Raw genomic sequence first — 26,808 nt, forward strand, 5'->3', positions numbered from 1 at the left:
TAGCAAATGCGGCGAGGGACACCCTGCCATCGATTCCGATTGCGCAAAGTGTGTGGTCTTGTTTTCCTGTCTATGTTTGGTCGGTCTCGTAAGAGGTTGAATGTAACGAATGGGTGGGAAAGAGTAAGGGGCAGCGGCTGTGTGGAACGAAAACACAATTCCTCAGGGGGTGTGAGCGTTTCGAGATGAATCGTATATAAGTAATACTTTGTCGTCAGTGACCGTGTGGCCTAATGGATAAGGCGTCGGACTTCGGATCCGAAGATTGCAGGTTCGAATCATGTCACGGTCGTGTTTTTCGAGTTCTGAGAAACAAACATACCGTTTTAATGTAGCAATTGTGCAGTACGAAACCGTCTGAATGTTGCTGTTGACCATTTTGTGCTTGGAGATGGTCTTGAGCTTGAAACACACACAAGAAGACCGGTGTTAACTAGCGAAATGGTCGGCAGAGTGCCCTCACCCCGAGGTTTGACTGGCACTTGCACATCTAAAACAACGTCGGAAAGTAACTCGTTCGGCTTTTGAGTCACGTCAAGTATGTGTGTTAATTTTGACGCCGCTAGCTCTGCAGATTGTCATGCAATTCCTTTACCTCTCAGAAATGATTATGAAATAAAAGTGAAGTACGTGACGAGTGTCGTTAGGAAAACATTAGGCAGCATGGAGAGATTCTGTATGGGACCAACCAACCCAAACGAGTACTGTGTGATCTGCTACCCAGGAGGTACCCAACGAGGCATCTCGGCTAGCTCAGTCGGTAGGGCATGAGACTCTTAATCACAGGGTCGTGGGTTCGAGCCCTTCTCTGGGCGGAACGGAATTTTTCTCCACTGCAGATGTAAATTACCGATTTTCTGATTAACGTGATGTAATGGAAATAGCAACTTTAAAATTTGCCTACGTCTCAATCAGTCGCAAGAAAACTGTATTTGAAGGTGAAGGTGATTTTGTAGACATGTGAAAGTCATGTTCTGAAGTGCAGGTGGTTTTGTTTAGAGAACATCGGCTACGTGTCAGATGTGTAGCCAAGCAGTAATGGGTCGCCATAGCTGCTAATATTAGTCAAAAATATGAAGTGTTGTCAGCTGAAGTCTGATGATTCAGACGACCGTGCGGCGAAGTACGCAAAAGTTCCGCTAGTCCGCGCCTCTTTAGCTCAGTGGTAGAGCACTGGTCTAGTAAACCAGGAGTCCAGAGTTCCATCCTTACAGGAGGAAGACGAATTTTGGAAATCAGTTGCGCGTCATGGCCGTATAGCAAACAGTATCTGTGATGGCGAACAATTAGCGAGAGGCGTTTTATTAAGAATTACTCTCAGATGTGATTAAGGCGAATGGCGCTGATAAAGCATTTGCCAAAGCGGTACGGCATAAGGTGGGACGAGGCATTCTGAATTACATTTTATAGATGTATTTCTCACAAATCTCTGAGCCTCTCGCGGTCGTCGTCGTCGTCGTCGTCGTCGTCGTCGCCGCCGCCGCTTCTGCAGAATTAGCAAACGGCCATCGTAGCAAATGCGGCGAGGGACATCCTGCCATCGATTCCGATTGCGCAAAGTGTGTGGTCTTGTTTTCCTGTCTATGTTTGGTCGGTCTCGTAAGAGGTTGAATGTAACGAATGGGTGGGAAAGAGTAAGGGGCAGCGGCTGTGTGGAACGAAAACACAATTCCTCAGGGGGTGTGAGCGTTTCGAGATGAATCGTATATAAGTTATACTTGGTCGTCAGTGACCGTGTGGCCTAATGGATAAGGCGTCGGACTTCGGATCCGAAGATTGCAGGTTCGAATCCTGTCACGGTCGTGTTTTTCCAGTTCTGAGAAACAAACATACCGTTTTAATGTAGCAATTGTGCAGTACGAAACCGTCTGAATTTTGCTGTTGACCATCTTGTGCTTGAAGATGGTCTTGAGCTTGAAACACACACAAGAAGACCGGTGTTAACTAGCGAAATGGTCGGCAGAGTGCCCTCACCGCGAGGTTTGACTGGCACTTGCACATCTAAAACAACGTCGGAAAGTAACTCGTTCGGCTTTTGAGTCACGTCAAGTATGTGTGTTAATTTTGACGCCGCTAGCTCTGCAGATTGTCATGCAATTCCTTTACCTCTCAGAAATGATGATGAAATAAAAGTGAAGTACGTGACGAGTGTCGTTAGGAAAACATTAGGCAGCATGGAGAGATTCTGTATGGGACCAACCAACCCAAACGAGTACTGTGTGATCTGCTACCCAGGAGGTACCCAACGAGGCAGCACGGCTAGCTCAGTCGGTAGAGCATGAGACTCTTAATCACAGGGTCGTGGGTTCGAGCCCTTCGCTGGGCGGAACGGAATTTTTCTCCACTGCAGATGTAAATTACCGATTTTCTGATTAACGTGATGTAATGGAAATAGCAACTTTAAAATTTGCCTACGTCTCAATCAGTCGCAAGAAAACTGTATTTGAAGGTGAAGGTGATTTTGTAGACATGTGAAAGTCATGTTCTGAAGTGCAGGTGGTTTTGTTTAGAGAACATCGGCTACGTGTCAGATGTGTAGCCAAGCAGTAATGGGTCGCCATAGCTGCAAATATTAGTGAAAAATATGAAGTGTTGTCAGCTGAAGTCTGAAGATTCAGACGACCGTACGGACGAAGTACGCAAAAGTTCCGCTAGGCCGCGCCTCTTTAGCTCAGTGGTAGAGCACTGGTCTAGTAAACCAGGAGTCCTGAGTTCCATCCTTACAGGAGGAAGACGAATTTTGGAAATCAGTTGCGCGTCATGGCCGTATAGCAAACAGTATCTGTGATGGCGAACAATTAGCGAGAGGCGTTTTATTAAGAATTACTCTCAGATGTGATTAAGGCGAATGGCGCTGATAAAGCATTTGCCAAAGCGGTACGGCATAAGGTGGGACGAGGCATTCTGAATTACATTTTATAGATGTATTTCTCACAAATCTCTGAGCCTCTCGCGGTCGTCGTCGTCGTCGTCGTCGCCGCCGCCGCTTCTGCAGAATTAGCAAACGGCCATCGTAGCAAATGCGGCGAGGGACATCCTGCCATCGATTCCGATTGCGCAAAGTGTGTGGTCTTGTTTTCCTGTCTATGTTTGGTCGGTCTCGTAAGAGGTTGAATGTAACGAATGGGTGGGAAAGAGTAAGGGGCAGCGGCTGTGTGGAACGAAAACACAATTCCTCAGGGGGTGTGAGCGTTTCGAGATGAATCGTATATAAGTTATACTTGGTCGTCAGTGACCGTGTGGCCTAATGGATAAGGCGTCGGACTTCGGATCCGAAGATTGCAGGTTCGAATCCTGTCACGGTCGTGCTTTTCCAGTTCTGAGAAACAAACATACCGTTTTAATGTAGCAATTGTGCAGTACGAAACCGTCTGAATGTTGCTGTTGACCATTTTGTGCTTGGAGATGGTCTTGAGCTTGAAACACACACAAGAAGACCGGTTTTAACTAGCGAAATGGTCGGCAGAGTGCCCTCACCGCGAGGTTTGACTGGCACTTGCACATCTAAAACAACGTCGGAAAGTAACTCGTTCGGCTTTCGAGTCACGTCAAGTATGTGTGTTAATTTTGACGCCGCTAGCTCTGCAGATTGTCATGCAATTCCTTTACCTCTCAAAAATGATTATGAAATAAAAGTGAAGTACGTGACGAGTGTCGTTAGGAAAACATTAGGCAGCATGGAGAGATTCTGTATGGGACCAACCAACCCAAACGAGTACTGTGTGATCTGCTACCCAGGAGGTACCCAACGAGGCAGCACGGCTAGCTCAGTCGGTAGAGCATGAGACTCTTAATCACAGGGTCGTGGGTTCGAGCCCTTCGCTGGGCGGAACGGAATTTTTCTCCGCTGCGGATGTAAATTACCGATTTTCTGATTAACGTGATGTAATGGAAATAGCAACTTTAAAATTTGCCTACGTCTCAATCAGTCGCAAGAAAACTGTATTTGAAGGTGAAGGTGATTTTGTAGACATGTGAAAGTCATGTTCTGAAGTGCAGGTGGTTTTGTTTAGAGAACATCGGCTACGTGTCAGATGTGTAGCCAAGCAGTAATGGGTCGCCATAGCTGCTAATATTAGTCAAAAATATGAAGTGTTGTCAGCTGAAGTCTGATGATTCAGACGACCGTGCGGCGAAGTACGCAAAAGTTCCGCTAGGCCGCGCCTCTTTAGCTCAGTGGTAGAGCACTGGTCTAGTAAACCAGGAGTCCTGAGTTCCATCCTTACAGGAGGAAGACGAATTTTGGAAATCAGTTGCGCGTCATGGCCGTATAGCAAACAGTATCTGTGATGGCGAACAATTAGCGAGAGGCGTTTTATTAAGAATTACTCTCAGATGTGATTAAGGCGAATGGCGCTGATAAAGCATTTGCCAAAGCGGTACGGCAAAAGGTGGGACGAGGCATTCTGAATTACATTTTATAGATGTATTTCTCACAAATCTCTGAGCCTCTCGCGGTCGTCGTCGTCGTCGTCGTCGTCGTCGTCGCCGCCGCCGCTTCTGCAGAATTAGCAAACGGCCATCGTAGCAAATGCGGCGAGGGACATCCTGCCATCGATTCCGATTGCGCAAAGTGTGTGGTCTTGTTTTCCTGTCTATGTTTGGTCGGTCTCGTAAGAGGTTGAATGTAACGAATGGGTGGGAAAGAGTAAGGGGCAGCGGCTGTGTGGAACGAAAACACAATTCCTCAGGGGGTGTGAGCGTTTCGAGATTAATCGTATATAAGTTATACTTGGTCGTCAGTGACCGTGTGGCCTAATGGATAAGGCGTCGGACTTCGGATCCGAAGATTGCAGGTTCGAATCCTGTCACGGTCGTGCTTTTCCAGTTCTGAGAAACAAACATACCGTTTTAATGTAGCAATTGTGCAGTACGAAACCGTCTGAATGTTGCTGTTGACCATTTTGTGCTTGGAGATGGTCTTGAGCTTGAAACACACACAAGAAGACCGGTTTTAACTAGCGAAATGGTCGGCAGAGTGCCCTCACCGCGAGGTTTGACTGGCACTTGCACATCTAAAACAACGTCGGAAAGTAACTCGTTCGGCTTTTGAGTCACGTCAAGTATGTGTGTTAATTTTGACGCCGCTAGCTCTGCAGATTGTCATGCAATTCCTTTACCTCTCAGAAATGATTATGAAATAAAAGTGAAGTACGTGACGAGTGTCGTTAGGAAAACATTAGGCAGCATGGAGAGATTCTGTATGGGACCAACCAACCCAAACGAGTACTGTGTGATCTGCTACCCAGGGGGTACCCAACGAGGCAGCACGGCTAGCTCAGTCGGTAGAGCATGAGACTCTTAATCACAGGGTCGTGGGTTCGAGCCCTTCTCTGGGCGGAACGGAATTTTTCTCCGCTGCAGATGTAAATTACCGATTTTCTGATTAACGTGATGTAATGGAAATAGCAACTTTAAAATTTGCCTACGTCTCAATCAGTCGCAAGAAAACTGAAGGTGAAGGTGATTTTGTAGACATGTGAAAGTCATGTTCTGAAGTGCAGGTGGTTTTGTTTGGAGAGAACATCGGCTACGTGTCAGATGTGTATCCAAGCAGTAATGGGTCGCCATAGCTGCAAATATTAGTGAAAAATATGAAGTGTTGTCAGCTGAAGTCTGAAGATTCAGACGACCGTACGGACGAAGTACGCAAAAGTTCCGCTAGGCCGCGCCTCTTTAGCTCAGTGGTAGAGCACTGGTCTAGTAAACCAGGAGTCGTGAGTTCCATCCTCACAGGAGGAAGACGAATTTTGGAAATCAGTTGCGCGTCATGGCCGTATAGCAAACAGTATCTGTGATGGCGAACAATTAGCGAGAGGCGTTTTATTAAGAATTACTCTCAGATGTGATTAAGGCGAATGGCGCTGATAAAGCATTTGCCAAAGCGGTACGGCATAAGGTGGGACGAGGCATTCTGAATTACATTTTATAGATGTATTTCTCACAAATCTCTGAGCCTCCCGAGGTCGTCGTCTTCGTCGTCGTCGTCGTCGTCGCCGCCGCCTCTTCTGCAGAATTAGCAAATGGCCATCGTAGCAAATGCGGCGAGGGATACCCTGCCATCGATTCCGATTGCGCAAAGTGTGTGGTCTTGTTTTCCTGTCTATGTTTGGTCGGTCTCGTAAGAGGTTGAATGTAACGAATGGGTGGGAAAGAGTAAGGGGCAGCGGCTGTGTGGAACGAAAACACAATTCCTCAGGGGGTGTGAGCGTTTCGAGATGAATCGTATATAAGTTATACTTGGTCGTCAGTGACCGTGTGGCCTAATGGGTAAGGCGTCGGACTTCGGATCCGAAGATTGCAGGTTCGAATCCTGTCACGGTCGTGTTTTTCCAGTTCTGAGAAACAAACATACCGTTTTAATGTAGCAATTGTGCAGTACGAAACCGTCTGAATGTTGCTGTTGACCATCTTGTGCTTGAAGATGGTCTTGAGCTTGAAACACACACAAGAAGACCGGTGTTAACTAGCGAAATGGTCGGCAGAGTGCCCTCACCGCGAGGTTTGACTGGCACTTGCACATCTAAAACAACGTCGGAAAGTAACTCGTTCGGCTTTTGAGTCACGTCAAGTATGTGTGTTAATTTTGACGCCGCTAGCTCTGCAGATTGTCATGCAATTCCTTTACCTCTCAGAAATGATGATGAAATAAAAGTGAAGTACGTGACGAGTGTCGTTAGGAAAACATTAGGCAGCATGGAGAGATTCTGTATGGGACCAACCAACCCAAACGAGTACTGTGTGATCTGCTACCCAGGAGGTACCCAACGAGGCAGCACGGCTAGCTCAGTCGGTAGAGCATGAGACTCTTAATCACAGGGTCGTGGGTTCGAGCCCTTCGCTGAGCGGAACCGAATTTTTCTCCACTGCAGATGTAAATTACCGATTTTCTGATTAACGTGATGTAATGGAAATAGCAACTTTAAAATTTGCCTACGTCTCAATCAGTCGCAAGAAAACTGTATTTGAAGGTGAAGGTGATTTTGTAGACATGTGTGAAAGTCATGTTCTGAAGTGCAGGTGATTTTGTTTGGAGAGAACATCGGCTACGTGTCAGATGTGTATCCAAGCAGTAATGGGTCGCCATAGCTGCAAATATTAGTGAAAAATATGAAGTGTTGTCAGCTGAAGTCTGAAGATTCAGACGACCGTACGGACGAAGTACGCAAAAGTTCCGCTAGGCCGCGCCTCTTTAGCTCAGTGGTAGAGCACTGGTCTAGTAAACCAGGAGTCCTGAGTTCCATCCTTACAGGAGGAAGACGAATTTTCGAAATCAGTTGCGCGTCATGGCCGTATAGCAAACAGTATCTGTGATGGCGAACAATTAGCGAGAGGCGTTTTATTAAGAATTACTCTCAGATGTGATTAAGGCGAATGGCGCTGATAAAGCATTTGCCAAAGCGGTACGGCATAAGGTGGGACGAGGCATTCTGAATTACATTTTATAGATGTATTTCTCACAAATCTCTGAGCCTCTCGCGGTCGTCGTCGTCGTCGTCGTCGTCGCCGCCGCCGCTTCTGCAGAATTAGCAAACGGCCATCGTAGCAAATGCGGCGAGGGACATCCTGCCATCGATTCCGATTGCGCAAAGTGTTTGGTCTTGTTTTCCTGTCTATGTTTGGTCGGTCTCGTAAGAGGTTGAATGTAACGAATGGGTGGGAAAGAGTAAGGGGCAGCGGCTGTGTGGAACGAAAACACAATTCCTCAGGGGGTGTGAGCGTTTCGAGATGAATCGTATATAAGTTATACTTGGTCGTCAGTGACCGTGTGGCCTAATGGATAAGGCGTCGGACTTCGGATCCGAAGATTGCAGGTTCGAATCCTGTCACGGTCGTGCTTTTCCAGTTCTGAGAAACAAACATACCGTTTTAATGTAGCAATTGTGCAGTACGAAACCGTCTGAATGTTGCTGTTGACCATTTTGTGCTTGGAGATGGTCTTGAGCTTGAAACACACATAAGAAGACCGGTTTTAACTAGCGAAATGGTCGGCAGAGTGCCCTCACCGCGAGGTTTGACTGGCACTTGCACATCTAAAACAACGTCGGAAAGTAACTCGTTCGGCTTTCGAGTCACGTCAAGTATGTGTGTTAATTTTGACGCCGCTAGCTCTGCAGATTGTCATGCAATTCCTTTACCTCTCAGAAATGATTATGAAATAAAAGTGAAGTACGTGACGAGTGTCGTTAGGAAAACATTAGGCAGCATGGAGAGATTCTGTATGGGACCAACCAACCCAAACGAGTACTGTGTGATCTGCTACCCAGGAGGTACCCAACGAGGCAGCACGGCTAGCTCAGTCGGTAGAGCATGAGACTCTTAATCACAGGGTCGTGGGTTCGAGCCCTTCGCTGGGCGGAACGGAATTTTTCTCCGCTGCAGATGTAAATTACCGATTTTCTGATTAACGTGATGTAATGGAAATAGCAACTTTAAAATTTGCCTACGTCTCAATCAGTCGCAAGAAAACTGAAGGTGAAGGTGATTTTGTAGACATGTGAAAGTCATGTTCTGAAGTGCAGGTGGTTTTGTTTGGAGAGAACATCGGCTACGTGTCAGATGTGTATCCAAGCAGTAATGGGTCGCCATAGCTGCCAATATTAGTGAAAAATATGAAGTGTTGTCAGCTGAAGTCTGAAGATTCAGACGACCGTACGGACGAAGTACGCAAAAGTTCCGCTAGGCCGCGCCTCTTTAGCTCAGTGGTAGAGCAGTGGTCTAGTAAACCAGGAGTCGTGAGTTCCATCCTCACAGGAGGAAGACGAATTTTGGAAATTAGTTGCGCGTCATGGCCGTATAGCAAACAGTATCTGTGATGGCGAACAATTAGCGAGAGGCGTTTTATTAAGAATTACTCTCAGATGTGATTAAGGCGAATGGCGCTGATAAAGCATTTGCCAAAGCGGTACGGCATAAGGTGGGACGAGGCATTCTGAATTACATTTTATAGATGTATTTCTCACAAATCTCTGAGCCTCCCGAGGTCGTCGTCTTCGTCGTCGTCGTCGCCGCCGCCGCTTCTGCAGAATTAGCAAATGGCCATCGTAGCAAATGCGGCGAGGGATACCCTGCCATCGATTCCGATTGCGCAAAGTGTGTGGTCTTGTTTTCCTGTCTATGTTTGGTGGGTCTCGTAAGAGGTTGAATGTAACGAATGGGTGGGAAAGAGTAAGGGGCAGCGGCTGTGTGGAACGAAAACACAATTCCTCAGGGGGTGTGAGCGTTTCGAGATGAATCGTATATAAGTTATACTTGGTCGTCAGTGACCGTGTGGCCTAATGGGTAAGGCGTCGGACTTCGGATCCGAAGATTGCAGGTTCGAATCCTGTCACGGTCGTGTTTTTCCAGTTCTGAGAAACAAACATACCGTTTTAATGTAGCAATTGTGCAGTACGAAACCGTCTGAATGTTGCTGTTGACCATCTTGTGCTTGAAGATGGTCTTGAGCTTGAAACACACACAAGAAGACCGGTGTTAACTAGCGAAATGGTCGGCAGAGTGCCCTCACCGCGAGGTTTGACTGGCACTTGCACATCTAAAACAACGTCGGAAAGTAACTCGTTCGGCTTTTGAGTCACGTCAAGTATGTGTGTTAATTTTGACGCCGCTAGCTCTGCAGATTGTCATGCAATTCCTTTACCTCTCAGAAATGATGATGAAATAAAAGTGAAGTACGTGACGAGTGTCGTTAGGAAAACATTAGGCAGCATGGAGAGATTCTGTATGGGACCAACCAACCCAAACGAGTACTGTGTGATCTGCTACCCAGGAGGTACCCAACGAGGCAGCACGGCTAGCTCAGTCGGTAGAGCATGAGACTCTTAATCACAGGGTCGTGGGTTCGAGCCCTTCGCTGGGCGGAACCGAATTTTTCTCCACTGCAGATGTAAATTACCGATTTTCTGATTAACGTGATGTAATGGAAATAGCAACTTTAAAATTTGCCTACGTCTCAATCAGTCGCAAGAAAACTGTATTTGAAGGTGAAGGTGATTTTGTAGACATGTGTGAAAGTCATGTTCTGAAGTGCAGGTGATTTTGTTTGGAGAGAACATCGGCTACGTGTCAGATGTGTATCCAAGCAGTAATGGGTCGCCATAGCTGCAAATATTAGTGAAAAATATGAAGTGTTGTCAGCTGAAGTCTGAAGATTCAGACGACCGTACGGACGAAGTACGCAAAAGTTCCGCTAGGCCGCGCCTCTTTAGCTCAGTGGTAGAGCACTGGTCTAGTAAACCAGGAGTCGTGAGTTCCATCCTCACAGGAGGAAGACGAATTTTGGAAATCAGTTGCGCGTCATGGCCGTATAGCAAACAGTATCTGTGATGGCGAACAATTAGCGAGAGGCGTTTTATTAAGAATTACTCTCAGATGTGATTAAGGCGAATGGCGCTGATAAAGCATTTGCCAAAGCGGTACGGCATAAGGTGGGACGAGGCATTCTGAATTACATTTTATAGATGTATTTCTCACAAATCTCTGAGCCTCCCGCGGTCGTCGTCGTCGTCGTCGTCGTCGCCGCCGCCGCTTCTGCAGAATTAGCAAATGGCCATCGTAGCAAATGCGGCGAGGGACACCCTGCCATCGATTCCGATTGCGCAAAGTGTGTGGTCTTGTTTTCCTGTCTATGTTTGGTGGGTCTCGTAAGAGGTTGAATGTAACGAATGGGTGGGAAAGAGTAAGGGGCAGCGGCTGTGTGGAACGAAAACACTATTCCTCAGGGGGTGTGAGCGTTTCGAGATGAATCGTATATAAGTTATACTTGGTCGTCAGTGACCGTGTTGCCTAATGGATAAGGCGTCGGACTTCGGATCCGAAGATTGCAGGTTCGAATCCTGTCACGGTCGTGTTTTTCCAGTTCTGAGAAACAAACATACCGTTTTAATGTAGCAATTGTGCAGTACGAAACCGTCTGAATGTTGCTGTTGACCATTTTGTGCTTGGAGATGGTCTTGAGCTTGAAACACACACAAGAAGACCGTTGTTAACTAGCGAAATGGTCGGCAGAGTGCCCTCACCGCGAGGTTTGACTGGCACTTGCACATCTAAAACAACGTCGGAAAGTAACTCGTCCGGCTTTTGAGTCACGTCAAGTATGTGTGTTAATTTTGACGCCGCTAGCTCTGCAGATTGTCATGCAATTCCTTTACCTCTCAGAAATGATTATGAAATAAAAGTGAAGTACGTGACGAGTGTCGTTAGGAAAACATTAGGCAGCATGGAGAGATTCTGTATGGGACCAACCAACCCAAACGAGTACTGTGTGATCTGCTACCCAGGAGGTACCCAACGAGGCAGCACGGCTAGCTCAGTCGGTAGAGCATGAGACTCTTAATCACAAGGTCGTGGGTTCGAGCCCTTCGCTGGGCGGAACGGAATTTTTCTCCACTGCAGATGTAAATTACCGATTTTCTGATTAACGTGATGTAATGGAAATAGCAACTTTAAAATTTGCCTACGTCTCAATCAGTCGCAAGAAAACTGTATTTGAAGGTGAAGGTGATTTTGTAGACATGTGAAAGTCATGTTCTGAAGTGCAGGTGGTTTTGTTTGGAGAGAACATCGGCTACGTGTCAGATGTGTAGCCAAGCAGTAATGGGTTGCCATAGCTGCTAATATTAGTCAAAAATATGAAGTGTTGTCAGCTGAAGTCTGAAGATTCAGACGACCGTACGGACGAAGTACGCAAGAGTTCCGCTAGGCCGCGCCTCTTTAGCTCAGTGGTAGAGCACTGGTCTAGTAAACCAGGAGTCGTGAGTTCCATCCTTACAGGAGGAAGACGAATTTTGGAGATCAGTTGCGCGTCATGGCCGTATAGCAAACAGTATCTGTGATGGCGAACAATTAGCGAGAGGCGTTTTATTAAGAATTACTCTCAGATGTGATTAAGGCGAATGGCGCTGATAAAGCATTTGCCAAAGCGGTACGGCATAAGGTGGGACGAGGCATTCTGAATTACATTTTATAGATGTATTTCTCACAAATCTCTGAGCCTCCCGCGGTCGTCGTCGTCGTCGCCGCCGCCGCTTCTGCAGAATTAGCAAATGGCCATCGTAGCAAATGCGGCGAGGGACACCCTGCCATCGATTCCGATTGCGCAAAGTGTGTGGTCTTGTTTTCCTGTCTATGTTTGGTGGGTCTCGTAAGAGGTTGAATGTAACGAATGGGTGGGAAAGAGTAAGGGGCAGCGGCTGTGTGGAACGAAAGCACTATTCCTCAGGGGGTGTGAGCGTTTCGAGATGAATCGTATATAAGTTATACTTGGTCGTCAGTGACCGTGTGGCCTAATGGATAAGGCGTCGGACTTCGGATCCGAAGATTGCAGGTTCGAATCCTGTCACGGTCGTGTTTTTCCAGTTCTGAGAAACAAACATACCGTTTTAATGTAGCAATTGTGCAGTACGAAACCGTCTGAATGTTGCTGTTGACCATTTTGTGCTTGGAGATGGTCTTGAGCTTGAAACACACACAAGAAGACCGTTGTTAACTAGCGAAATGGTCGGCAGAGTGCCCTCACCGCGAGGTTTGACTGGCACTTGCACATCTAAAACAACGTCGGAAAGTAACTCGTCCGGCTTTTGAGTCACGTCAAGTATGTGTGTTAATTTTGACGCCGCTAGCTCTGCAGATTGTCATGCAATTCCTTTACCTCTCAGAAATGATTATGAAATAAAAGTGAAGTACGTGACGAGTGTCGTTAGGAAAACATTAGGCAGCATGGAGAGATTCTGTATGGGACCAACCAACCCAAACGAGTACTGTGTGATCTGCTACCCAGGAGGTACCCAACGAGGCAGCACGGCTAGCTCAGTCGGTAGAGCATGAGACTCTTAATCACAGGGTCGTGGGTTCGAGACCTTCGCTGGGCGGAACGGAATTTTTCTCCACTGCAGATGTAAATTACCGATTTTCTGATTAACGTGATGTAATGGAAATAGCAACTTTAAAATTTGCCTACGTCTCAATCAGTCGCAAGAAAACTGTATTTGAAGGTGAAGGTGATTTTGTAGACATGTGAAAGTCATGTTCTGAAGTGCAGGTGGTTTTGTTTGGAGAGAACATCGGCTACGTCTCAGATGTGTAGCCAAGCAGTAATGGGTTGCCATAGCTGCTAATATTAGTCAAAAATATGAAGTGTTGTCAGCTGAAGTCTGAAGATTCAGACGACCGTACGGACGAAGTACGCAAGAGTTCCGCTAGGCCGCGCCTCTTTAGCTCAGTGGTAGAGCACTGGTCAAGTAAACCAGGAGTCGTGAGTTCCATCCTTACAGGAGGAAGACGAATTTTGGAAATCAGTTGCGCGTCATGGCCGTATAGCAAACAGTATCTGTGATGGCGAACAATTAGCGAGAGGCGTTTTATTAAGAATTACTCTCAGATGTGATTAAGGCGAATGGCGCTGATAAAGCATTTGCCAAAGCGGTACGGCATAAGGTGGGACGAGGCATTCTGAATTACATTTTATAGATGTATTTCTCACAAATCTCTGAGCCTCTCGCGGTCGTCGTTGTCGTCGTCGTCGTCGTCGTCGCCGCCGCCGCTTCTGCAGAATTAGCAAATGGCCATCGTAGCAAATGCGGCGAGGGACATCCTGCCATCGATTCCGATTGCGCAAAGTGTGTGGTCTTGTTTTCCTGTCTATGTTTGGTCGGTCTCGTAAGAGGTTGAATGTAACGAATGGGTGGGAAAGAGTAAGGGGCAGCGGCTGTGTGGAACGAAAACACAATTCCTCAGGGGGTGTGAGCGTTTCGAGATAAATCGTATATAAGTTATACTTGGTCGTCAGTGACCGTGTGGCCTAATGGATAAGGCGTCGGACTTCGGATCCGAAGATTGCAGGTTCGAATCCTGTCACGGTCGTGCTTTTCCAGTTCTGAGAAACAAGCATACCGTTTTAATGTAGCAATTGTGCAGTACGAAACCGTCTGAATGTTGCTGTTGACCATTTTGTGCTTGGAGATGGTCTTGAGCTTGAAACACACACAAGAAGACCGGTTTTAACTAGCGAAATGGTCGGCAGAGTGCCCTCACCGCGAGGTTTGACTGGCACTTGCACATCTAAAACAACGTCGGAAAGTAACTCGTTCGGCTTTCGAGTCACGTCAAGTATGTGTGTTAATTTTGACGCCGCTAGCTCTGCAGATTGTCATGCAATTCCTTTACCTCTCAGAAATGATTATGAAATAAAAGTGAAGTACGTGACGAGTGTCGTTAGGAAAACATTAGGCAGCATGGAGAGATTCTGTATGGGACCAACCAACCCAAACGAGTACTGTGTGATCTGCTACCCAGGAGGTACCCAACGAGGCAGCACGGCTAGCTCAGTCGGTAGAGCATGAGACTCTTAATCACAGGGTCTTGGGTTCGAGCCCTTCGCTGGGCGGAACGGAATTTTTCTCCACTGCAGATGTAAATTACCGATTTTCTGATTAACGTGATGTAATGGAAATAGCAACTTTAAAATTTGCCTACGTCTCAATCAGTCGCAAGAAAACTGTATTTGAAGGTGAAGGTGATTTTGTAGACATGTGTGAAAGTCATGTTCTGAAGTGCAGGTGATTTTGTTTGGAGAGATGTGTATCCAAGCAGTAATGGGTCGCCATAGCTGCAAATATTAGTGAAAAATATGAAGTGTTGTCAGCTGAAGTCTGAAGATTCAGACGACCGTACGGACGAAGTACGCAAAAGTTCCGCTAGGCCGCGCCTCTTTAGCTCAGTGGTAGAGCACTGGTCTAGTAAACCAGGAGTCGTGAGTTCCATCCTCACAGGAGGAAGACGAATTTTGGAAATCAGTTGCGCGTCATGGCCGTATAGCAAACAGTATCTGTGATGGCGAACAATTAGCGAGAGGCGTTTTATTAAGAATTACTCTCAGATGTGATTAAGGCGAATGGCGCTGATAAAGCATTTGCCAAAGCGGTACGGCATAAGGTGGGACGAGGCATTCTGAATTACATTTTATAGATGTATTTCTCACAAATCTCTGAGCCTCCCGCGGTCGTCGTCGCCGCTTCTGCAGAATTAGCAAATGGCCATCGTAGCAAATGCGGCGAGGGACACCCTGCCATCGATTCCGATTGCGCAAAGTGTGTGGTCTTGTTTTCCTGTCTATGTTTGGTGGGTCTCGTAAGAGGTTGAATGTAACGAATGGGTGGGAAAGAGTAAGGGGCAGCGGCTGTGTGGAACGAAAACACTATTCCTCAGGGGGTGTGAGCGTTTCGAGATGAATCGTATATAAGTTATACTTGGTCGTCAGTGACCGTGTTGCCTAATGGATAAGGCGTCGGACTTCGGATCCGAAGATTGCAGGTTCGAATCCTGTCACGGTCGTGTTTTTCCAGTTCTGAGAAACAAACATACCGTTTTAATGTAGCAATTGTGCAGTACGAAACCGTCTGAATGTTGCTGTTGACCATTTTGTGCTTGGAGATGGTCTTGAGCTTGAAACACACACAAGAAGACCGTTGTTAACTAGCGAAATGGTCGGCAGAGTGCCCTCACCGCGAGGTTTGACTGGCACTTGCACATCTAAAACAACGTCGGAAAGTAACTCGTCCGGCTTTTGAGTCACGTCAAGTATGTGTGTTAATTTTGACGCCGCTAGCTCTGCAGATTGTCATGCAATTCCTTTACCTCTCAGAAATGATTATGAAATAAAAGTGAAGTACGTGACGAGTGTCGTTAGGAAAACATTAGGCAGCATGGAGAGATTCTGTATGGGACCAACCAACCCAAACGAGTACTGTGTGATCTGCTACCCAGGAGGTACCCAACGAGGCAGCACGGCTAGCTCAGTCGGTAGAGCATGAGACTCTTAATCACAGGGTCGTGGGTTCGAGCCCTTCGCTGGGCGGAACGGAATTTTTCTCCACTGCAGATGTAAATTACCGATTTTCTGATTAACGTGATGTAATGGAAATAGCAACTTTAAAATTTGCCTACGTCTCAATCAGTCGCAAGAAAACTGTATTTGAAGGTGAAGGTGATTTTGTAGACATGTGAAAGTCATGTTCTGAAGTGCAGGTGGTTTTGTTTGGAGAGAACATCGGCTACGTGTCAGATGTGTAGCCAAGCAGTAATGGGTTGCCATAGCTGCTAATATTAGTCAAAAATATGAAGTGTTGTCAGCTGAAGTCTGAAGATTCAGACGACCGTACGGACGAAGTACGCAAGAGTTCCGCTAGGCCGCGCCTCTTTAGCTCAGTGGTAGAGCACTGGTCTAGTAAACCAGGAGTCGTGAGTTCCATCCTTACAGGAGGAAGACGAATTTTGGAGATCAGTTGCGCGTCATGGCCGTATAGCAAACAGTATCTGTGATGGCGAACAATTAGCGAGAGGCGTTTTATTAAGAATTACTCTCAGATGTGATTAAGGCGAATGGCGCTGATAAAGCATTTGCCAAAGCGGTACGGCATAAGGTGGGACGAGGCATTCTGAATTACATTTTATAGATGTATTTCTCACAAATCTCTGAGCCTCCCGCGGTCGTCGTCTTCGTCGTCGTCGTCGCCGCCGCCGCTTCTGCAGAATTAGCAAATGGCCATCGTAGCAAATGCGGCGAGGGATACCCTGCCATCGATTCCGATTGCGCAAAGTGTGTGGTCTTGTTTTCCTGTCTATGTTTGGTGGGTCTCGTAAGAGGTTGAATGTAACGAATGGGTGGGAAAGAGTAAGGGGCAGCGGCTGTGTGGAACGAAAACACTATTCCTCAGGGGGTGTGAGCGTTTCGAGATGAATCGTATATAAGTTATACTTGGTCGTCAGTGACCGTGTTGCCTAATGGATAAGGCGTCGGACTTCGGATCCGAAGATTGCAGGTTCGAATCCTGTCACGGTCGTGTTTTTCCAGTTCTGAGAAACAAACATACCGTTTTAATGTAGCAATTGTGCAGTACGAAACCGTCTGAATGTTGCTGTTGACCATTTTGTGCTTGAAGATGGTCTTGAGCTTGAAACACACACAAGAAGACCGGTGTTAACTAGAGAAATGGTCGGCAGAGTGCCCTCACCGCGAGGTTTGACTGGCACTTGCACATCTAAAACAACGTCGGAAAGTAACTCGTCCGGCTTTTGAGTCACGTCAAGTATGTGTGTTGATTTTGACGCCGCTAGCTCTGCAGATTGTCATGCAATTCCTTTACCTCTCAGAAATGATTATGAAATAAAAGTGAAGTACGTGACGAGTGTCGTTAGGAAAACATTAGGCAGCATGGAGAGATTCTGTATGGGACCAACCAACCCAAACGAGTACTGTGTGATCTGCTACCCAGGAGGTACCCAACGAGGCAGCACGGCTAGCTCAGTCGGTAGAGCATGAGACTCTTAATCACAGGGTCGTGGGTTCGAGCCCTTCGCTGGGCGGAACGGAATTTTTCTCCACTGCAGATGTAAATTACCGATTTTCTGATTAACGTGATGTAATGGAAATAGCAACTTTAAAATTTGCCTACGTCTCAATCAGTCGCAAGAAAACTGTATTTGAAGGTGAAGGTGATTTTGTAGACATGTGAAAGTCATGTTCTGAAGTGCAGGTGGTTTTGTTTGGAGAGAACATCGGCTACGTCTCAGATGTGTAGCCAAGCAGTAATGGGTTGCCATAGCTGCTAATATTAGTCAAAAATATGAAGTGTTGTCAGCTGAAGTCTGAAGATTCAGACGACCGTACGGACGAAGTACGCAAGAGTTCCGCTAGGCCGCGCCTCTTTAGCTCAGTGGTAGAGCACTGGTCTAGTAAACCAGGAGTCGTGAGTTCCATCCTTACAGGAGGAAGACGAATTTTGGAAATCAGTTGCGCGTCATGGCCGTATAGCAAACAGTATCTGTGATGGCGAACAATTAGCGAGAGGCGTTTTATTAAGAATTACTCTCAGATGTGATTAAGGCGAATGGCGCTGATAAAGCATTTGCCAAAGCGGTACGGCATAAGGTGGGACGAGGCATTCTGAATTACATTTTATAGATGTATTTCTCACAAATCTCTGAGCCTCCCGAGGTCGTCGTCTTCGTCGTCGTCGTCGTCGCCGCCGCCGCTTCTGCAGAATTAGCAAATGGCCATCGTAGCAAATGCGGCGAGGGATACCCTGCCATCGATTCCGATTGCGCAAAGTGTGTGGTCTTGTTTTCCTGTCTATGTTTGGTCGGTCTCGTAAGAGGTTGAATGTAACGAATGGGTGGGAAAGAGTAAGGGGCAGCGGCTGTGTGGAACGAAAACACAATTCCTCAGGGGGTGTGAGCGTTTCGAGATGAATCGTATATAAGTTATACTTGGTCGTCAGTGACCGTGTGGCCTAATGGGTAAGGCGTCGGACTTCGGATCCGAAGATTGCAGGTTCGAATCCTGTCACGGTCGTGTTTTTCCAGTTCTGAGAAACAAACATACCGTTTTAATGTAGCAATTGTGCAGTACGAAACCGTCTGAATGTTGCTGTTGACCATTTTGTGCTTGAAGATGGTCTTGAGCTTGAAACACACACAAGAAGACCGGTGTTAACTAGAGAAATGGTCGGCAGAGTGCCCTCACCGCGAGGTTTGACTGGCACTTGCACATCTAAAACAACGTCGGAAAGTAACTCGTTCGGCTTTTGAGTCACGTCAAGTATGTGTGTTAATTTTGACGCCGCTAGCTCTGCAGATTGTCATGCAATTCCTTTACCTCTCAGAAATGATGATGGAATAAAAGTGAAGTACGTGACGAGTGTCGTTAGGAAAACATTAGGCAGCATGGAGAGATTCTGTATGGGACCAACCAACCCAAACGAGTACTGTGTGATCTGCTACCCAGGAGGTACCCAACGAGGCAGCACGGCTAGCTCCGTCGGTAGAGCATGAGACTCTTAATCACAGGGTCGTGGGTTCGAGCCCTTCGCTGGGCGGAACGGAATTTTTCTCCACTGCAGATGTAAATTACCGATTTTCTGATTAACGTGATGTAATGGAAATAGCAACTTTAAAATTTGCCTACGTCTCAATCAGTCGCAAGAAAACTGTATTTGAAGGTGAAGGTGATTTTGTAGACATGTGTGAAAGTCATGTTCTGAAGTGCAGGTGATTTTGTTTGGAGAGAACATCGGCTACGTGTCAGATGTGTATCCAAGCAGTAATGGGTCGCCATAGCTGCAAATATTAGTGAAAAATATGAAGTGTTGTCAGCTGAAGTCTGAAGATTCAGACGACCGTACGGACGAAGTACGCAAAAGTTCCGCTAGGCCGCGTCTCTTTAGTTCAGTGGTAGAGCACTGGTCTAGTAAACCAGGAGTCGTGAGTTCCATCCTCACAGGAGGAAGACGAATTTTGGAAATCAGTTGCGCGTCATGGCCGTATAGCAAACAGTATCTGTGATGGCGAACAATTAGCGAGAGGCGTTTTATTAAGAATTACTCTCAGATGTGATTAAGGCGAATGGCGCTGATAAAGCATTTGCCAAAGCGGTACGGCATAAGGTGGGACGAGGCATTCTGAATTACATTTTATAGATGTATTTCTCACAAATCTCTGAGCCTCTCGCGGTCGTCGTCGTCGTCGTCGTCGTCGTCGCCGCCGCCGCTTCTGCAGAATTAGCAAACGGCCATCGTAGCAAATGCGGCGAGGGATATCCTGCCATCGATTCCGATTGCGCAAAGTGTGTGGTCTTGTTTTCCTGTCTATGTTTGGTCGGTCTCGTAAGAGGTTGAATGTAACGAATGGGTGGGAAAGAGTAAGGGGCAGCGGCTGTGTGGAACGAAAACACAATTCCTCAGGGGGTGTGAGCGTTTCGAGATGAATCGTATATAAGTTATACTTGGTCGTCAGTGACCGTGTGGCCTAATGGATAAGGCGTCGGACTTCGGATCCGAAGATTGCAGGTTCGAATCCTGTCACGGTCGTGTTTTTCCAGTTCTGAGAAACAAACATACCGTTTTAATGTAGCAATTGTGCAGTACGAAACCGTCTGAATGTTGCTGTTGACCATTTTGTGCTTGAAGATGGTCTTGAGCTTGAAACACACACAAGAAGACCGGTGTTAACTAGAGAAATGGTCGGCAGAGTGCCCTCACCGCGAGGTTTGACTGGCACTTGCACATCTAAAACAACGTCGGAAAGTAACTCGTTCGGCTTTTGAGTCACGTCAAGTATGTGTGTTAATTTTGACGCCGCTAGCTCTGCAGATTGTCATGCAATTCCTTTACCTCTCAGAAATGATGATGGAATAAAAGTGAAGTACGTGACGAGTGTCGTTAGGAAAACATTAGGCAGCATGGAGAGATTCTGTATGGGACCAACCAACCCAAACGAGTACTGTGTGATCTGCTACCCAGGAGGTACCCAAAGAGGCAGCACGGCTAGCTCCGTCGGTAGAGCATGAGACTCTTAATCACAGGGTCGTGGGTTCGAGCCCTTCGCTGGGCGGAACGGAATTTTTCTCCACTGCAGATGTAAATTACCGATTTTCTGATTAACGTGATGTAATGGAAATAGCAACTTTAAAATTTGCCTACGTCTCAATCAGTCGCAAGAAAACTGTATTTGAAGGTGAAGGTGATTTTGTAGACATGTGTGAAAGTCATGTTCTGAAGTGCAGGTGATTTTGTTTGGAGAGATGTGTATCCAAGCAGTAATGGGTCGCCATAGCTGCAAATATTAGTGAAAAATATGAAGTGTTGTCAGCTGAAGTCTGAAGATTCAGACGACCGTACGGACGAAGTACGCAAAAGTTCCGCTAGGCCGCGCCTCTTTAGCTCAGTGGTAGAGCACTGGTCTAGTAAACCAGGAGTCGTGAGTTCCATCCTCACAGGAGGAAGACGAATTTTGGAAATCAGTTGCGCGTCATGGCCGTATAGCAAACAGTATCTGTGATGGCGAACAATTAGCGAGAGGCGTTTTATTAAGAATTACTCTCAGATGTGATTAAGGCGAATGGCGCTGATAAAGCATTTGCCAAAGCGGTACGGCATAAGGTGGGACGAGGCATTCTGAATTACATTTTATAGATGTATTTCTCACAAATCTCTGAGCCTCCCGCGGTCGTCGTCGTCGTCGTCGTCGTCGTCGTCGTCGCCGCTTCTGCAGAATTAGCAAATGGCCATCGTAGCAAATGCGGCGAGGGACACCCTGCCATCGATTCCGATTGCGCAAAGTGTGTGGTCTTGTTTTCCTGTCTATGTTTGGTGGGTCTCGTAAGAGGTTGAATGTAACGAATGGGTGGGAAAGAGTAAGGGGCAGCGGCTGTGTGGAACGAAAACACTATTCCTCAGGGGGTGTGAGCGTTTCGAGATGAATCGTATATAAGTTATACTTGGTCGTCAGTGACTGTGTTGCCTAATGGATAAGGCGTCGGACTTCGGATCCGAAGATTGCAGGTTCGAATCCTGTCACGGTCGTGTTTTTCCAGTTCTGAGAAACAAACATACCGTTTTAATGTAGCAATTGTGCAGTACGAAACCGTCTGAATGTTGCTGTTGACCATTTTGTGCTTGGAGATGGTCTTGAGCTTGAAACACACACAAGAAGACCGTTGTTAACTAGCGAAATGGTCGGCAGAGTGCCCTCACCGCGAGGTTTGACTGGCACTTGCACATCTAAAACAACGTCGGAAAGTAACTCGTCCGGCTTTTGAGTCACGTCAAGTATGTGTGTTAATTTTGACGCCGCTAGCTCTGCAGATTGTCATGCAATTCCTTTACCTCTCAGAAATGATTATGAAATAAAAGTGAAGTACGTGACGAGTGTCGTTAGGAAAACATTAGGCAGCATGGAGAGATTCTGTATGGGACCAACCAACCCAAACGAGTACTGTGTGATCTGCTACCCAGGAGGTACCCAACGAGGCAGCACGGCTAGCTCCGTCGGTAGAGCATGAGACTCTTAATCACAAGGTCGTGAGTTCGAGCCCTTCGCTGGGCGGAACGGAATTTTTCTCCACTGCAGATGTAAATTACCGATTTTCTGATTAACGTGATGTAATGGAAATAGCAACTTTAAAATTTGCCTACGTCTCAATCAGTCGCAAGAAAACTGTATTTGAAGGTGAAGGTGATTTTGTAGACATGTGAAAGTCATGTTCTGAAGTGCAGGTGGTTTTGTTTGGAGAGAACATCGGCTACGTGTCAGATGTGTAGCCAAGCAGTGATGGGTTGCCATAGCTGCTAATATTAGTCAAAAATATGAAGTGTTGTCAGCTGAAGACTGAAGATTCAGACGACCGTACGGACGAAGTACGCAAGAGTTCCGCTAGGCCGCGCCTCTTTAGCTCAGTGGTAGAGCACTGGTCTAGTAAACCAGGAGTCGTGAGTTCCATCCTTACAGGAGGAAGACGAATTTTGGAAATCAGTTGCGCGTCATGGCCGTATAGCAAACAGTATCTGTGATGGCGAACAATTAGCGAGAGGCGTTTTATTAAGAATTACTCTCAGATGTGATTAAGGCGAATGGCGCTGATAGAGCATTTGCCAAAGCGGTACGGCATAAGGTGGGACGAGGCATTCTGAATTACATTTTATAGATGTATTTCTCACAAATCTCTGAGCCTCTCGCGGTCGTCGTCGTCGTCGTCGTCGTCGTCGTCGCCGCCGCCGCTTCTGCAGAATTAGCAAATGGCCATCGTAGCAAATGCGGCGAGGGACACCCTGCCATCGATTCCGATTGCGCAAAGTGTGTGGTCTTGTTTTCCTGTCTATGTTTGGTGGGTCTCGTAAGAGGTTGAATGTAACGAATGGGTGGGAAAGAGTAAGGGGCAGCGGCTGTGTGGAACGAAAACACAATTCCTCAGGGGGTGTGAGCGTTTCGAGATGAATCGTATATAAGTTATACTTGGTCGTTAGTGACCGTGTGGCCTAATGGATAAGGCGTCGGACTTCGGATCCGAAGATTGCAGGTTCGAATCCTGTCACGGTCGTGTTTTTCCAGTTCTGAGAAACAAACATACCGTTTTAATGTAGCAATTGTGCAGTACGAAACCGTCTGAATGTTGCTGTTGACCATTTTGTGCTTGGAGATGGTCTTGAGCTTGAAACACACACAAGAAGACCGGTGTTAACTAGCGAAATGGTCGGCAGAGTGCCCTCACCGCGAGGTTTGACTGGCACTTGCACATCTAAAACAACGTCGGAAAGTAACTCGTTCGGCTTTTGAGTCACGTCAAGTATGTGTGTTAATTTTGACGCCGCTAGCTCTGCAGATTGTCATGCAATTCCTTTACCTCTCAGAAATGATTATGAAATAAAAGTGAAGTACGTGACGAGTGTCGTTAGGAAAACATTAGGCAGCATGGAGAGATTCTGTATGGGACCAACCAACTCAAACGAGTACTGTGTGATCTGCTACCCAGGAGGTACCCAACGAGGCAGCACGGCTAGCTCAGTCGGTAGAGCATGAGACTCTTAATCACAGGGTCGTGGGTTCGAGCCCTTCGCTGGGCGGAGCGGAATTTTTCTCCACTGCACATGTAAATTACCGATTTTCTGATTAACGTGATGTAATGGAAATAGCAACATTAAAATTTGCCTACGTCTCAATCAGTCGCAAGAAAACTGTATTTGAAGGTGAAGGTGATTTTGTAGACATGTGAAAGTCATGTTCTGAAGTGCAGGTGGTTTTGTTTGGAGAGAACATCGGCTACGTGTCAGATGTGTAGCCAAGCAGTAATGGGTCGCCATAGCTGCTAATATTAGTCAAAAATATGAAGTGTTGTCAGCTGAAGTCTGAAGATTCAGACGACCGTGCGGCGAAGTACGCAAAAGTTCCGCTAGGCCGCGCCTCTTTAGCTCAGTGGTAGAGCACTGGTCTAGTAAACCAGGAGTCGTGAGTTCCATCCTCACAGGAGGAAGACGAATTTTGGAAATCAGTTGCGCGTCATGGCCGTATAGCAAACAGTATCTGTGATGGCGAACAATTAGCGAGAGGCGTTTTATTAAGAATTACTCTCAGATGTGATTAAGGCGAATGGCGCTGATAAAGCATTTGCCAAAGCGGTACGGCATAAGGTGGGACGAGGCATTCTGAATTACATTTTATAGATGTATTTCTCACAAATCTCTGAGCCTCTCGCGGTCGTCGTCGTCGTCGTCGTCGTCGTCGCCGCCGCCGCTTCTGCAGAATTAGCAAACGGCCATCGTAGCAAATGCGGCGAGGGACACCCTGCCATCGATTCCGATTGCGCAAAGTGTGTGGTCTTGTTTTCCTGTCTATGTTTGGTCGGTCTCGTAAGAGGTTGAATGTAACGAATGGGTGGGAAAGAGTAAGGGGCAGCGGCTGTGTGGAACGAAAACACAATTCCTCAGGGGGTGTGAGCGTTTCGAGATGAATCGTATATAAGTTATACTTCGTCGTCAGTGACCGTGTGGCCTAATGGATAAGGCGTCGGACTTCGGATCCGAAGATTGCAGGTTCGAATCCTGTCACGGTCGTGTTTTTCCAGTTCTGAGAAACAAACATACCGTTTTAATGTAGCAATTGTGCAGTACGAAACCGTCTGAATGTTGCTGTTGACCATTTTGTGCTTGGAGATGGTCTTGAGCTTGAAACACACACAAGAAGACCGGTGTTAACTAGCGAAATGGTCGGCAGAGTGCCCTCACCGCGAGGTTTGACTGGCACTTGCACATCTAAAACAACGTCGGAAAGTAAATCGTTCGGCTTTTGAGTCACGTCAAGTATGTGTGTTAATTTTGACGCCGCTAGCTCTGCAGATTGTCATGCAATTCCTTTACCTCTCAGAAATGATTATGAAATAAAAGTGAAGTATGTGACGAGTGTCGTTAGGAAAACATTAGGCAGCATGGAGAGATTCTGTATGGGATCAACCAACTCAAACGAGTACTGTGTGATCTGCTACCCAGGAGGTACCCAACGAGGCAGCACGGCTAGCTCAGTCGGTAGAGCATGAGACTCTTAATCACAGGGTCGTGGGTTCGAGCCCTTCGCTGGGCGGAACGGAATTTTTCTCCACTGCGCATGTAAATTACCGATTTTCTGATTAACGTGATGTAATGGAAATAGCAACATTAAAATTTGCCTACGTCTCAATCAGTCGCAAGAAAACTGTATTTGAAGGTGAAGGTGATTTTGTAGACATGTGAAAGTCATGTTCTGAAGTGCAGGTGGTTTTGTTTGGAGAGAACATCGGCTACGTGTCAGATGTGTAGCCAAGCAGTAATGGGTCGCCATAGCTGCTAATATTAGTCAAAAATATGAAGTGTTGTCAGCTGAAGTCTGAAGATTCAGACGACCGTGCGGCGAAGTACGCAAAAGTTCCGCTAGGCCGCGCCTCTTTAGCTCAGTGGTAGAGCACTGGTCTAGTAAACCAGGAGTCGTGAGTTCCATCCTCACAGGAGGAAGACGAATTTTGGAAATCAGTTGCGCGTCATGGCCGTATAGCAAACAGTACCTGTGATGGCGAACAATTAGCGAGAGGCGTTTTATTAAGAATTACTCTCAGATGTGATTAAGGCGAATGGCGCTGATAAAGCATTTGCCAAAGCGGTACGGCATAAGGTGGGACGAGGCATTCTGAATCACATCTTATAGATGTATTTCTCACAAATCTCTGAGCCTCTCGCGGTCGTCGTCGTCGTCGTCGTCGTCGTCGCCGCCGCCGCTTCTGCAGAATTAGCAAACGGCCATCGTAGCAAATGCGGCGAGGGACACCCTGCCATCGATTCCGATTGCGCAAAGTGTGTGGTCTTGTTTTCCTGTCTATGTTTGGTCGGTCTCGTAAGAGGTTGAATGTAACGAATGGGTGGGAAAGAGTAAGGGGCAGCGGCTGTGTGGAACGAAAACACAATTCCTCAGGGGGTGTGAGCGTTTCGAGATGAATCGTATATAAGTTATACTTGGTCGTCAGTGACCGTGTGGCCTAATGGATAAGGCGTCGGACTTCGGATCCGAAGATTGCAGGTTCGAATCCTGTCACCGTCGTGTTTTTCCAGTTCTGAGAAACAAACATACCGTTTTAATGTAGCAATTGTGCAGTACGAAACCGTCTGAATGTTGCTGTTGACCATTTTGTGCTTGGAGATGGTCTTGAGCTTGAAACACACACAAGAAGACCGGTTTTAACTAGCGAAATGGTCGGCAGAGTGCCCTCACCGCGAGGTTTGACTGGCACTTGCACATCTAAAACAACGTCGGAAAGTAACTCGTTCGGCTTTCGAGTCACGTCAAGTATGTGTGTTAATTTTGACGCCGCTAGCTCTGCAGATTGTCATGCAATTCCTTTACCTCTCAGAAATGATTATGAAATAAAAGTGAAGTACGTGACGAGTGTCGTTAGGAAAACATTAGGCAGCATGGAGAGATTCTGTATGGGACCAACCAACCCAAACGAGTACTGTGTGATCTGCTACCCAGGAGGTACCCAACGAGGCAGCACGGCTAGCTCAGTCGGTAGAGCATGAGACTCTTAATCACAGGGTCTTGGGTTCGAGCCCTTCGCAGGGCGGAACGGAATTTTTCTCCACTGCAGATGTAAATTACCGATTTTCTGATTAACGTGATGTAATGGAAATAGCAACTTTAAAATTTGCCTACGTCTCAATCAGTCGCAAGAAAACTGTATTTGAAGGTGAAGGTGATTTTGTAGACATGTGTGAAAGTCATGTTCTGAAGTGCAGGTGATTTTGTTTGGAGAGATGTGTATCCAAGCAGTAATGGGTCGCCATAGCTGCAAATATTAGTGAAAAATATGAAGTGTTGTCAGCTGAAGTCTGAAGATTCAGACGACCGTACGGACGAAGTACGCAAAAGTTCCGCTAGGCCGCGCCTCTTTAGCTCAGTGGTAGAGCACTGGTCTAGTAAACCAGGAGTCGTGAGTTCCATCCTCACAGGAGGAAGACG

At 46.8% G+C, this 26,808-nt stretch overlaps 36 non-coding genes across 36 annotated transcripts; all 36 read left to right on the forward strand.

Moving 5' to 3' along the window:
- Nucleotides 1–219: 219 nt before the first annotated feature.
- Nucleotides 220–292, forward strand: Trnar-ucg (transfer RNA arginine (anticodon UCG)). Its single transcript has one exon. It is a non-coding gene; the product is annotated as a tRNA-Arg (tRNA).
- Nucleotides 293–1,730: 1,438 nt separating this feature from the next.
- Nucleotides 1,731–1,803, forward strand: Trnar-ucg (transfer RNA arginine (anticodon UCG)). Its single transcript has one exon. It is a non-coding gene; the product is annotated as a tRNA-Arg (tRNA).
- A 450-nt stretch (nt 1,804–2,253) lies between these two features.
- Trnak-cuu (transfer RNA lysine (anticodon CUU)) lies at nt 2,254–2,326 on the forward strand. The gene has a single exon. It is a non-coding gene; the product is annotated as a tRNA-Lys (tRNA).
- Nucleotides 2,327–3,233: 907 nt separating this feature from the next.
- Nucleotides 3,234–3,306, forward strand: Trnar-ucg (transfer RNA arginine (anticodon UCG)). Its single transcript has one exon. It is a non-coding gene; the product is annotated as a tRNA-Arg (tRNA).
- A 450-nt stretch (nt 3,307–3,756) lies between these two features.
- Trnak-cuu (transfer RNA lysine (anticodon CUU)) lies at nt 3,757–3,829 on the forward strand. Its single transcript has one exon. It is a non-coding gene; the product is annotated as a tRNA-Lys (tRNA).
- Nucleotides 3,830–4,744: 915 nt separating this feature from the next.
- Nucleotides 4,745–4,817, forward strand: Trnar-ucg (transfer RNA arginine (anticodon UCG)). The gene has a single exon. It is a non-coding gene; the product is annotated as a tRNA-Arg (tRNA).
- An 853-nt stretch (nt 4,818–5,670) lies between these two features.
- Nucleotides 5,671–5,742, forward strand: Trnat-agu (transfer RNA threonine (anticodon AGU)). Its single transcript has one exon. It is a non-coding gene; the product is annotated as a tRNA-Thr (tRNA).
- Nucleotides 5,743–6,252: 510 nt separating this feature from the next.
- Trnar-ucg (transfer RNA arginine (anticodon UCG)) lies at nt 6,253–6,325 on the forward strand. Its single transcript has one exon. It is a non-coding gene; the product is annotated as a tRNA-Arg (tRNA).
- A 450-nt stretch (nt 6,326–6,775) lies between these two features.
- Nucleotides 6,776–6,848, forward strand: Trnak-cuu (transfer RNA lysine (anticodon CUU)). The gene has a single exon. It is a non-coding gene; the product is annotated as a tRNA-Lys (tRNA).
- Nucleotides 6,849–7,762: 914 nt separating this feature from the next.
- On the forward strand, nt 7,763–7,835 carry Trnar-ucg (transfer RNA arginine (anticodon UCG)). Its single transcript has one exon. It is a non-coding gene; the product is annotated as a tRNA-Arg (tRNA).
- Nucleotides 7,836–8,285: 450 nt separating this feature from the next.
- Nucleotides 8,286–8,358, forward strand: Trnak-cuu (transfer RNA lysine (anticodon CUU)). The gene has a single exon. It is a non-coding gene; the product is annotated as a tRNA-Lys (tRNA).
- Nucleotides 8,359–9,264: 906 nt separating this feature from the next.
- On the forward strand, nt 9,265–9,337 carry Trnar-ucg (transfer RNA arginine (anticodon UCG)). The gene has a single exon. It is a non-coding gene; the product is annotated as a tRNA-Arg (tRNA).
- Nucleotides 9,338–9,787: 450 nt separating this feature from the next.
- On the forward strand, nt 9,788–9,860 carry Trnak-cuu (transfer RNA lysine (anticodon CUU)). Its single transcript has one exon. It is a non-coding gene; the product is annotated as a tRNA-Lys (tRNA).
- A 338-nt stretch (nt 9,861–10,198) lies between these two features.
- Nucleotides 10,199–10,270, forward strand: Trnat-agu (transfer RNA threonine (anticodon AGU)). The gene has a single exon. It is a non-coding gene; the product is annotated as a tRNA-Thr (tRNA).
- A 504-nt stretch (nt 10,271–10,774) lies between these two features.
- Nucleotides 10,775–10,847, forward strand: Trnar-ucg (transfer RNA arginine (anticodon UCG)). The gene has a single exon. It is a non-coding gene; the product is annotated as a tRNA-Arg (tRNA).
- Nucleotides 10,848–11,297: 450 nt separating this feature from the next.
- On the forward strand, nt 11,298–11,370 carry Trnak-cuu (transfer RNA lysine (anticodon CUU)). The gene has a single exon. It is a non-coding gene; the product is annotated as a tRNA-Lys (tRNA).
- A 903-nt stretch (nt 11,371–12,273) lies between these two features.
- Trnar-ucg (transfer RNA arginine (anticodon UCG)) lies at nt 12,274–12,346 on the forward strand. The gene has a single exon. It is a non-coding gene; the product is annotated as a tRNA-Arg (tRNA).
- Nucleotides 12,347–12,796: 450 nt separating this feature from the next.
- Nucleotides 12,797–12,869, forward strand: Trnak-cuu (transfer RNA lysine (anticodon CUU)). The gene has a single exon. It is a non-coding gene; the product is annotated as a tRNA-Lys (tRNA).
- A 918-nt stretch (nt 12,870–13,787) lies between these two features.
- On the forward strand, nt 13,788–13,860 carry Trnar-ucg (transfer RNA arginine (anticodon UCG)). The gene has a single exon. It is a non-coding gene; the product is annotated as a tRNA-Arg (tRNA).
- An 842-nt stretch (nt 13,861–14,702) lies between these two features.
- Nucleotides 14,703–14,774, forward strand: Trnat-agu (transfer RNA threonine (anticodon AGU)). Its single transcript has one exon. It is a non-coding gene; the product is annotated as a tRNA-Thr (tRNA).
- Nucleotides 14,775–15,257: 483 nt separating this feature from the next.
- Trnar-ucg (transfer RNA arginine (anticodon UCG)) lies at nt 15,258–15,330 on the forward strand. The gene has a single exon. It is a non-coding gene; the product is annotated as a tRNA-Arg (tRNA).
- Nucleotides 15,331–15,780: 450 nt separating this feature from the next.
- On the forward strand, nt 15,781–15,853 carry Trnak-cuu (transfer RNA lysine (anticodon CUU)). The gene has a single exon. It is a non-coding gene; the product is annotated as a tRNA-Lys (tRNA).
- A 912-nt stretch (nt 15,854–16,765) lies between these two features.
- Trnar-ucg (transfer RNA arginine (anticodon UCG)) lies at nt 16,766–16,838 on the forward strand. Its single transcript has one exon. It is a non-coding gene; the product is annotated as a tRNA-Arg (tRNA).
- A 450-nt stretch (nt 16,839–17,288) lies between these two features.
- Nucleotides 17,289–17,361, forward strand: Trnak-cuu (transfer RNA lysine (anticodon CUU)). Its single transcript has one exon. It is a non-coding gene; the product is annotated as a tRNA-Lys (tRNA).
- A 915-nt stretch (nt 17,362–18,276) lies between these two features.
- Nucleotides 18,277–18,349, forward strand: Trnar-ucg (transfer RNA arginine (anticodon UCG)). The gene has a single exon. It is a non-coding gene; the product is annotated as a tRNA-Arg (tRNA).
- A 1,440-nt stretch (nt 18,350–19,789) lies between these two features.
- On the forward strand, nt 19,790–19,862 carry Trnar-ucg (transfer RNA arginine (anticodon UCG)). Its single transcript has one exon. It is a non-coding gene; the product is annotated as a tRNA-Arg (tRNA).
- An 842-nt stretch (nt 19,863–20,704) lies between these two features.
- On the forward strand, nt 20,705–20,776 carry Trnat-agu (transfer RNA threonine (anticodon AGU)). Its single transcript has one exon. It is a non-coding gene; the product is annotated as a tRNA-Thr (tRNA).
- Nucleotides 20,777–21,283: 507 nt separating this feature from the next.
- Trnar-ucg (transfer RNA arginine (anticodon UCG)) lies at nt 21,284–21,356 on the forward strand. Its single transcript has one exon. It is a non-coding gene; the product is annotated as a tRNA-Arg (tRNA).
- A 1,441-nt stretch (nt 21,357–22,797) lies between these two features.
- Trnar-ucg (transfer RNA arginine (anticodon UCG)) lies at nt 22,798–22,870 on the forward strand. Its single transcript has one exon. It is a non-coding gene; the product is annotated as a tRNA-Arg (tRNA).
- Nucleotides 22,871–23,320: 450 nt separating this feature from the next.
- Trnak-cuu (transfer RNA lysine (anticodon CUU)) lies at nt 23,321–23,393 on the forward strand. Its single transcript has one exon. It is a non-coding gene; the product is annotated as a tRNA-Lys (tRNA).
- Nucleotides 23,394–23,728: 335 nt separating this feature from the next.
- On the forward strand, nt 23,729–23,800 carry Trnat-agu (transfer RNA threonine (anticodon AGU)). Its single transcript has one exon. It is a non-coding gene; the product is annotated as a tRNA-Thr (tRNA).
- A 507-nt stretch (nt 23,801–24,307) lies between these two features.
- Trnar-ucg (transfer RNA arginine (anticodon UCG)) lies at nt 24,308–24,380 on the forward strand. The gene has a single exon. It is a non-coding gene; the product is annotated as a tRNA-Arg (tRNA).
- A 450-nt stretch (nt 24,381–24,830) lies between these two features.
- Trnak-cuu (transfer RNA lysine (anticodon CUU)) lies at nt 24,831–24,903 on the forward strand. Its single transcript has one exon. It is a non-coding gene; the product is annotated as a tRNA-Lys (tRNA).
- A 335-nt stretch (nt 24,904–25,238) lies between these two features.
- Nucleotides 25,239–25,310, forward strand: Trnat-agu (transfer RNA threonine (anticodon AGU)). The gene has a single exon. It is a non-coding gene; the product is annotated as a tRNA-Thr (tRNA).
- Nucleotides 25,311–25,817: 507 nt separating this feature from the next.
- Trnar-ucg (transfer RNA arginine (anticodon UCG)) lies at nt 25,818–25,890 on the forward strand. Its single transcript has one exon. It is a non-coding gene; the product is annotated as a tRNA-Arg (tRNA).
- Nucleotides 25,891–26,732: 842 nt separating this feature from the next.
- On the forward strand, nt 26,733–26,804 carry Trnat-agu (transfer RNA threonine (anticodon AGU)). Its single transcript has one exon. It is a non-coding gene; the product is annotated as a tRNA-Thr (tRNA).
- The last annotated feature ends 4 nt before the right edge of the window (nt 26,805–26,808 follow it).

The sequence above is a fragment of the Schistocerca gregaria genome, chromosome 11, assembly GCF_023897955.1.
Source record: "Schistocerca gregaria isolate iqSchGreg1 chromosome 11, iqSchGreg1.2, whole genome shotgun sequence".
NCBI classification, from domain to species: domain Eukaryota; kingdom Metazoa; phylum Arthropoda; class Insecta; order Orthoptera; family Acrididae; genus Schistocerca; species Schistocerca gregaria.